The following is a 9,334-nucleotide window of genomic DNA, read 5'->3' as shown; positions in this document are numbered from 1 at the left end:
ACCCATTGACACCCACACTCATACATTACAGTCAATTTTAGTTTACCCAATTCACCTAAAGTTGAAGTCACAATTATTAGCCCCCCTTTGAATTTTATTTTCTTTATTAAATATTTCCCAAACAATGTTTAACAGAGCAAGGAAATATCACAGTATGTCTGATATAATATATGTTTTTTTCTTCTGGAGAAAGTCTTGTTTGTTTTATTTTAGCTAGAATAAAAGCAGTTTTTAATAAAAAATAAATAAAATTAAGGTCAAAATTATTAGCCCCTTTAAACTATATATTTTCGATAGTCCACAGAAGAAACCATCGTTATACAATAACTTGCCTAATTACCCTAACCTGTCTAGTTAACCTAATTAACCTAAGTAAGCCTCTAAATGTTCCTTTAAGCTGTATAGAAGTGTCTTGAAAAATATCTAGTCAAATATTATTTACTGTCATCACGACACAGATAAAATAAATCAGATATTAGAGATGAGTTAATAAACTATTATGTTTAGAAATGTGTTAAAAAATCTTCTCTCTATTAAACAGAAATTGGGGAAAAAAATGACTGAAAAAATTCTGACTTCAACTGTAAATCACGTCTTTGGACTTGTGGGGGAAATCGGAGCACCTGTAGGAAACCCATGCAAACACAGGGAGAACATGCAAACTCCACAGAGAAATGCCGACTGACCCAGCTGGCATTTGCAAAATGTAAAATAAACCTATCTTAACATGGACACTATGTAGGCTGAAATGTGAGTAGAATGAGTGTGGCTCGACTTTTTTTTAGTATGGCGTTTTTGTACGAAGGAGTTTCGTTCTTCAAAACTCATCTGAGAGTTGTTGTCATAGCAACAGTTCTGGTAGTTCAAACCTGCTCGGGAGCAGGTTCATTTTATATGAAACATGATTAGATTGGGTAAAAATAGTAAATATATATTTAACTATATATATATATATATATATATATATATATATATATATATATATATATATATATATATATATATATATATATATATATATATAATAGTAAATAAATATACATTTATAAATTAAATATAAATTTATTTATTTAAGTTTAATTTTAAAGTTAAAAATATGTGTATTAATAAAACATGCAATCTGCACTCAAAAATTAAACTACAAAGATTGCCGCCTGGTGGTTCAAAGTGAAAATTTATTGATATGAACTTCATCGATATGAACGACAAACGCATACATGCACAATATTCGAAAAAGGATAATAATTTAGGCAGTCATGCACGTGTTTTTACTGCTAATATACCAGTTATTTGATTCTTCAAAAAAGTAGCAGATAAAATCTTCTCTAAATATAGAACTAAATACATTGATATGCATTGAAATACATGATGAATACTCTTGACACATGAAAGTGTAAAGCCTGCAGACCACAACAAACGTGGAAAGTTATTGCATATTTAACAAACCGTTACTGCTAATTTAATGTAATTTTGCTCACATGGATAATTGAATATTAATCAGATGATGTCATTACGCTGCTGTGCCGTCAGCCAATCGTTACATTGCTGATCATGATTTCGAGGATTGATAGATCTGTCCTTCACAACACACGCAGCGATCTCAGATCAGTTTATCCAGACATTTTAATCAGATTCGCGAACTTGTTTGAAGAACCAAATTAGCCAGAGACCAGTTATCAAGATGAACAGATCCAGGATCTGCCAAATCATCTTAGATCAGTGATTCTCAAACCTTTTTCATCAAGTACCACCTCAGAAAAAAATTGTCTCTCCAAGTATACCACCAACATGAGCAGTATTGAAATACAATAGCGTAGTAGGCCCAGTAAAACAGCTACACCTCAGCACAGTTAAAAAAACGTAGCTGATTACCTCAGAAATATAGGCTATATGTCATATATGGCATATTATATACATCATTTTTGATAAATTTTTGCATGTGTGTAGCATGTACATGACATATTTCACTCCTCCGCGTACCACTAGAAGGAAGCCTGCGTACTAGTAGTGGTCACGTACCACAGTTTGAGAACCACTGTCTTAGATCATTTAAGCGAGGTACAAAGAACGGACCCCTATAATCAACCAAATATCAACATCTAATCATGTTATACCTTAACGTTGTGAAGACGTTACCACCATGACATCTATCAGATGTTGGATTTTGGTCACAACCTAAAATCAACCAAATATCAACGTAACTTGACGTAACATCCTTAGACACTGACTAGACTTAGAATTTTGGTCACCTGACGTCATGACCTAAATCTATCCTAATATTAACGTGATGTTGTGTGCCTGCTGGGTTGTGTCAAAGTTTCTTTACTGGGTAAGGAAAACCATGACAACATTTCACTTTGTGGGACATATTCACTAGTGTAGGCTAATATACACGCTGTACACTAATGCACATTGACTTAATGTTCAATTTGAGCAATTTTTTAGGACCAGTCATTTGTTAGAGAAGTTAGTGTCAATTCACACTGCCATTGCTGTCATGTTGTTAAAATTATTTTATCTGTGTTTGTTGTAATTGACTTTAGTGTTCTAATATAGTTACTTTATAATACATTTTTGTCCAGTCATTTGGATCATAAACCTCATTATGGATTATTAGAGACATTGAGAGCAGTAATATCTGAATCAGCTCTATGAATCAGTATGATTACTCACTGAGCTTAAAAGCTGAGCACTGTCCAATTGGCAGTCTGATTAGCTATTCATATAGTGATATGGAGTCAGTGCGTCTTCTTCTATATTACCTGCATATCATCAGTGAGCTAAAACTTTTCTCCTTGTGTCAGGATAATATGTGGTTTCCTTTATAAAGCCAATTACACAGACTGACTTGTGCTTATGACTTCTATGTAAGTGCCCTGTTTGCTAGTGAATTAAGTATCAGGTTAGCTGAACACATAGACTGTGGGTTTGTGTTCAGGTCCAAACTTCACCTGCTCTCTCTTAATATTTTGATCTTTTTGTCTCTTTTGTGTGATTAGAACGTCCTTGGAAAGGAATTACAGTAAGTACAGTACTGTGCAAATGTCTTAGGCCCCAGTTACATTTGAGGTTATAGCAAGGGTATAATAACGTTACATATTTCTTCTCTTTGTCTTTATTTAAAAACAGCCAGAAAAACAAGTTGTAGATTTTTTTTTTGGGGTTCAGTTCTTTTAAGACCAGATTTTTGCCAGAGCTGTTGTCAATATTGCCTGAATTAATTGGATTGTGAATGCTGAAAAGTACAGACAGGTTTTAATTTCATCTTGTAATTCCTACTAGAAAGCACCTTATTTGAAATTGTTTTATTTTTCAGCATGACAATGATCCCAAACACACTACTAATGTAATGGAATTACATTTGGAGAGAAAAAACAGCTAATGAAACATAGACAGTTATGGAGTGGGCATCCACAGAGACCAGACCCAAATACTATATATATATAGTATGTTTGACAATATTATTGGCAGTATGAAATTCACCTGGAGAGAAAAGGATAAAACATGCTAAATCTTCGGAAAAGCTCTTAGAAATGCTGAAAGATGCTTGATATTAAATAGCACATCATTTCAGAAAAGGCTCAACAAAAAAGTTAAAGCTGCTCGGTGCTTAAGAGGTCATGTTAAACATACTTCTGATGCTAGTATTTTAATTCCAAAGTAATTTTGTTCTGAATATTGTGTACATATTTCCTATATATTTTTGTTTGTCTATTAAAGATATAGTTCACCCAAAAGTAATGACCATAGACTTACTCCATAGATTAGCGCAAAAGTCTTAGGCTCTCAAAGCTGAGACTTTTGCACAGTGCTGTATATATTTCTATTTAGTGTATGTATTTATATATCTTAATTGAGTTCCTTTCTGTTTTCTAACATTAATCTGTGTTCAGGGGAAAGCTTCTGTTGTTAAGAGCTTGACACTTAAGGTTGTATACACACATGGTCATACATTACATAGACTTATCTCTGACATGTAGAATTATGCTTGTACATGCACATACGTTTACTGGTAAATAATGACCCATTCAGAGGTTAGAGGGTCAAAAGTCACCTTTCTACAGGATTTGGGGCACTATTTGGGCTTTTTTCTTAGTTTATTCTCATTTGTCTGAAGTCCATATCTGCATTTTTCCTCTCTCTTTGAAAGTGATGTCCAGTCCCTTTTTTTGCTGCAAATTGCTGTCACTGTAAATGTATAAAGGTTTTTGCAGTGTAAACAGCATGCATGATGCTGACGATACTGGTTGGATTCTCAAGAAATGCATGAATTGATAAAATGTATACCTGACCTATAGTGCAGACCAAGTTATTTTGGATAAAATGCTAAATGAAGAATTGTGAATCTAAGAACAGATTTAACAATTTGGGTGCTTTCACACCTGTGAATCGATTCAGTTGTTCCGAAACAGGGAATAAAATTGTAACATTGTTGCGTTTTGCTCTTGGTGCGGTTCGCTTTTACACGGCAAAGTTTCTAAACGGACCAAAAGAGCTAAAACAAGTCTCAGTTTCAGGGTTTATTTTGCAGAGTCCCGCTCAGCTGTCATGGGAGGTGGTGGTTTGGTGGTGTTTGACAAGGTGCGCGCGACATGTCTAAAGAGCGAGGAGGGATGCAGGGGGAGGTGTGAGATGGGTGCGCGACGTACATTTCGAGATTATCACTCGTTTGCGGGTATCCGGGAGTCTCTGTGCATTTGCGGAAGACTACCGAAACTTCCGGGAGACTTGGGATGTCTGTTGAATGACCTCCCGCCCTACTCATAATTCTCTCTTTATCTAGCCGTATGCATATGACGTATCCATAAAACGCTGTGATATAACCGGGCTCGGATTGTTTGCTTTCTCACTACTTTCTCGGGGCGATTGTTTTGGCGCGGATCCGAGTGCGATTGGTGGTTTCACATATGCCAAACGAACCGTGCTAACTGGCCAAACAAGACAGGTTCCGAAACAAAAGTGTAGGTGTAAAAGCACCCTTAGTTACCAAAAACGTGGTTAAAAAAACTATTCAATTTTAATTAAAGTTCATGCAAGATCCCCAATAAGGTGTGCTTACATGCTAATTTTAACCAAACTCTGGTTTGATTACTTTATTAGTGCGGTTTATTTAAATAGCTAAAAAAGCAGAGTGGAACCTTTAAACCAGTGGTCACCAAACTTGTTCCTGAAGGGCCTGTGTCCTGCAGATTTTAGCTCCAACCCTAATCAAACACACATGAACAAGCTAATCAAGGTCTTACCAGGTATACTTGAAACATCCAGGCAGGTGTGTTGAAGCAAGTTGGAGCTAAACCCTGCAGGGACACCGACCCTCCAGGACCGAGATTGGTGACCCCTGCTTTAAACAATGGGTTTTGATCCTTTTTCAAATACAAAAATTCATATAACATGGACCAAAGATATCAAAACAAACCAAAAACAGGACATTATCACTAAGATGAGACAATAAAAACGGCTAAATGGGTAAGAGTTTTGTAACAGCAGATGCCATTTGAACCATTTTTTTTCCTTTCCATTCTTTTTATGGTTATGGAAGCCAAGCCAAGCCTTATTTTTCAGGCAGTTAACTCATAACTTTGGCATTACAGAATGTGACAGCAAACCAACCAGAGAAATGCAGGGCTGCATGATAGTGGATACTTTCACTCTATTACAGTTAACATTGCAATGGCTCCACAAATCCTTTATGTTCAGAAATGTGGTTAAACAATTATCCCAACTTGCCATGGCAGATCTTTCAGTGTAACTATTGCAGATTTAAACATTACAATATCGCTGTTGAAACAATATATTGTGCAGGCCTAAGGGAAAGGTTAAATGTGAGGCGCTGTTTAATCAAATTAATCCAGTGATCCATGTCAAATGCTGAGGACTCGCAAGAATCCCTAAATCGCCAAGTGTTAGCTTCCTTTGATTAAAACTGCAATCAGCTGAAATATCGTCTGGTCTGCATACTAAAGTTACCACAGTAATCAGGATTGCGTGAAAGTACAAATCGAGCCACGCTCGGGTTATAGGGGTCAGTTTCTTTCACTTTCTGCCTGTTGTAGATGTAATCAGTCTTACCCAGCCTTTACTTGCTAGTAAGGCGTTCCAGCCGCAGAGCTAGAGAGACCTGAACGCTCTAAACAGTGCAAGACTAGAACAAAATGGCTGGTCATTAATTGTTTATAACCGCGTCTCTCTCCATACCCTGTTTGACCTTACTGTGCACCTGACCAGTTAAGTATAAATGAGACCGAGGGTATCTCCAGGGTATTAAGGCGATTGCTGGCTTTGTGTGATTTTTCTTTCCCCAATCTCCTAATTGGTCCTAGCAAGGGTTATCAGCAATAGTGTCGGGTTCTTCAGATAAACGCTGATAAAATTAAGGACACATCTTTAGCCACCTAGTCTGGACCGGTGTGGTCAGTGTTACTGCTGAAGAGTTTCTTAATATATATTTTAAAGTAAGGATCTTGGGCCATTTAAAACATTATGCTGCTGCTTTTTCAGTCTACTTGTTTAAAATTAGTTGAAGCAACACAATTCTTTACATTTTATTGGCAACAATTTAATTGTTTTATGTTTAATCTACTTGAATTTGTAAAAAAAATATTAAGTTAACTTTACAACATGAAGGAATTGTGTGGAACCCAGTATTTTTTACAGTGTTACATACAATCATATAAGTGGCAATGCATATCAGAGGAAAAGTCACCAGTATTTAGACTATTCATGTTCAGGCTTGACACATAAACACATTAAGTCGCTATATGGTTATACACACTCAATAATAACTCCTTGGACAAACTCAATTTAATTGAGGGCAGGATTTCCATCCAACAAATTTGTTTAGCACCAACTACAAAACTATTTACAGAATTAAATACAATTGAGTTGGTCCAACATGAGTTTATCAAATAAAAGTTTAAACACATTTGTATTTTTATTTAACTTAAGGTCTGATGATATCATGTATGCCTACTTTGTGTTATACATTTCAAAGTCTTTTAGTTTTATTTGAAGTTATCCTAAATCAGTGATGCCCAAAGTTGGCCCGTGGTAATCTTTGATTTGGCCCGCCATCTCTCTGACAATAGAGGAAGAATGATGAGGATGGTTTCGAGATTGTTATTAGAAGTTTTATGTAAACCTTTGTTTGTTTTATTGTTAAAAGCTAACTGAAATTAAATGTTTAAGTTAAATGACGGAAACTATTCAAATTTAGTTTAAATGTACATACTGTGACTCGACAATGCAGTCTTTGCTGACAAAACAAGCCAAAGGCAGATTCTGCTTGACTATTGTATTCAGCACTGTCTCATAAAAGTGATTGTTTATGTATTTATTGCAATAAGTTATCATTTTACAAGTTATACTTAATTAGTTAACATGATTTTAAAGTTTAAAGTTTTCAATTTATGTTTAAATATTTAGAAATAAATGAGAAAATGACCCATGGCAAGTTTAATGTAAGTTTGGTATATTTACCTTTAGACCATGGCTCATAATGATATTAGCTTTTGTCCCTTCATACGAAAAAGTGTGGGCACCCCTTTCCTAAATGAACCAAAAGAGCCATTTTTAAGCATATTTCATGAGTTACATATACACTTGTTTGAGACTGATCTCAGAACTAATTTTAGGACAGTTATTGCTCACTGAATAAAGCAACAAACTGCATGTTTGCTAATTAAGCTGCCAACACTTAAAGCATGGGTGCTTCCGCAAGATCAAAAGTCTTAAAACTCAAAGCATTACATGAAACTCTTCTAAATCTTTAAACTAAAGTGAAAATTAGAAAGTCTTTCTAATAATTTAAACACCTAAGATTACTTTTATTGTCAACATTTTCCTAATTCAATCCCATGCAAAGCATACTGGGAACTACAATCCCCTAACCAGGTATTTACACCAAGACAATTCCCTCATGTTGTCCCAACACAAAATGCTTAAGTTAACTTATAAAGCAAAGAAACTGGCCAAAGAAATTACAATGATTGTTTTGTTTCAGCTCATTCTAAACAGGTCATTTGAACAAGCAGCAGTAATCATTTTTTAAGTGCACTAAAAAATATTTGTTGAATAAACATGATTTAATCGTGGCACCCGATGTCCATCTAATCAAATCAAATAAACTTCAAATGCTTTGAATGTGCTTTATGAGCTCAATGTAGACTTGTAAATCACACATGATTTTAAATAATTAAAAATAATTGAATTGAAAATGGTTGCTTTGTGTTTGTGAGATTTATTGATGGTTTTTTTAACATTAACCATTCTGGAGAACAGTGGCTGTTTTTTTTGGGCTCTTTTAATATTCAATCAACATGATTTGTTTAAGTCAAGTGAACAAGATTTAATTTTTTTTATGGTGTATTTATGGGAAAAGCCAAAATTATCTATTTTTATTTTATTTTATGTCAAATATCATTACAATATTAAGTAATGATAGTCTTCCGTGACGAAATAGTGTAAATTTATTTCCATAAATGTATCAAAATATGTATCAAATTATAACATAATATTTTTGATTATTAATATGTATTGCTAAGTAATTATAATGTTTGTTTTGTGCATAATGTACAACGTTAAAGGCGATTTTATTAATATTTAGATTTTTTTTGTTCCCTCAGATTCCATTTTTTAAAATAGTTTTATCTCAACCAAATATCATACTATAACAACAACATATGGAAAGCTTATTTATTCAGCTTTCAGACCATGTACGAATCTCAATTTCCAAAAACTGACTTTTATGATTAGTTTTTTGGTCAAGGATCACAATTATTTAATAGTTTTGTTAGTATATTTTATTGCTTTAAAGGCAAAAGGTCCTAAAACACAGTTTATTTTATAACAAACAAATATTGCTATATCATATTTCAGAACTGACACCACTCAGATGACGGTCATATAATACCCAGCATTCCTCTTGCATAACCACAAAACACTAACAGCATTCTCTTACATACTATATACATAGTTCAGTATTTGGTTACTTTGCTGTCTCACTGCTTAATATTTTAGTGTCTCAACTGGACTCTCGCCTCCAGACAAGGGAGATTCTTATGACTGCCTGTCAAATGACTAAACGCTGCCATGCCTCGAAACAAACATAAAAACAAAGCAAACAGTAGTTAAAGTAGTGAGTGTTCATTTTTTTTGTCTTTATACAGCTTCTTTTTATAGCAGTTTTGGGCTTTAGTAAGTTTTTTTTTTTTTTTTGTGACAGTTGTGTAAATGCGACCCTGAACCACAAAACCAGTCATAAGTGTATTTTATTATAAAAATTGAGCCGTATACATCACCTAAAAGCTGAATTAATTAACTTTCCATTGATGTTTGC

General features: G+C 34.3%; 1 long non-coding RNA gene across 1 annotated transcript; it reads left to right on the top strand.

Moving 5' to 3' along the window:
- Positions 1 to 1,156: 1,156 nt before the first annotated feature.
- LOC141386405 (uncharacterized) lies at positions 1,157 to 8,676 on the top strand. Its single transcript, XR_012408359.1, has 3 exons — positions 1,157 to 4,448; positions 4,784 to 7,154; positions 7,214 to 8,676. It is a non-coding gene; the product is annotated as an uncharacterized lncRNA (long non-coding RNA).
- Positions 8,677 to 9,334: the final 658 nt, after the last annotated feature.

This window comes from Danio rerio, chromosome 6 (genome assembly GCF_049306965.1).
Source record: "Danio rerio strain Tuebingen ecotype United States chromosome 6, GRCz12tu, whole genome shotgun sequence".
Lineage (NCBI taxonomy): Eukaryota > Metazoa > Chordata > Actinopteri > Cypriniformes > Danionidae > Danio > Danio rerio.
Note: the sequence above shows the minus strand (reverse complement) of the source record. Positions and strands in the feature narration are given on the sequence as shown.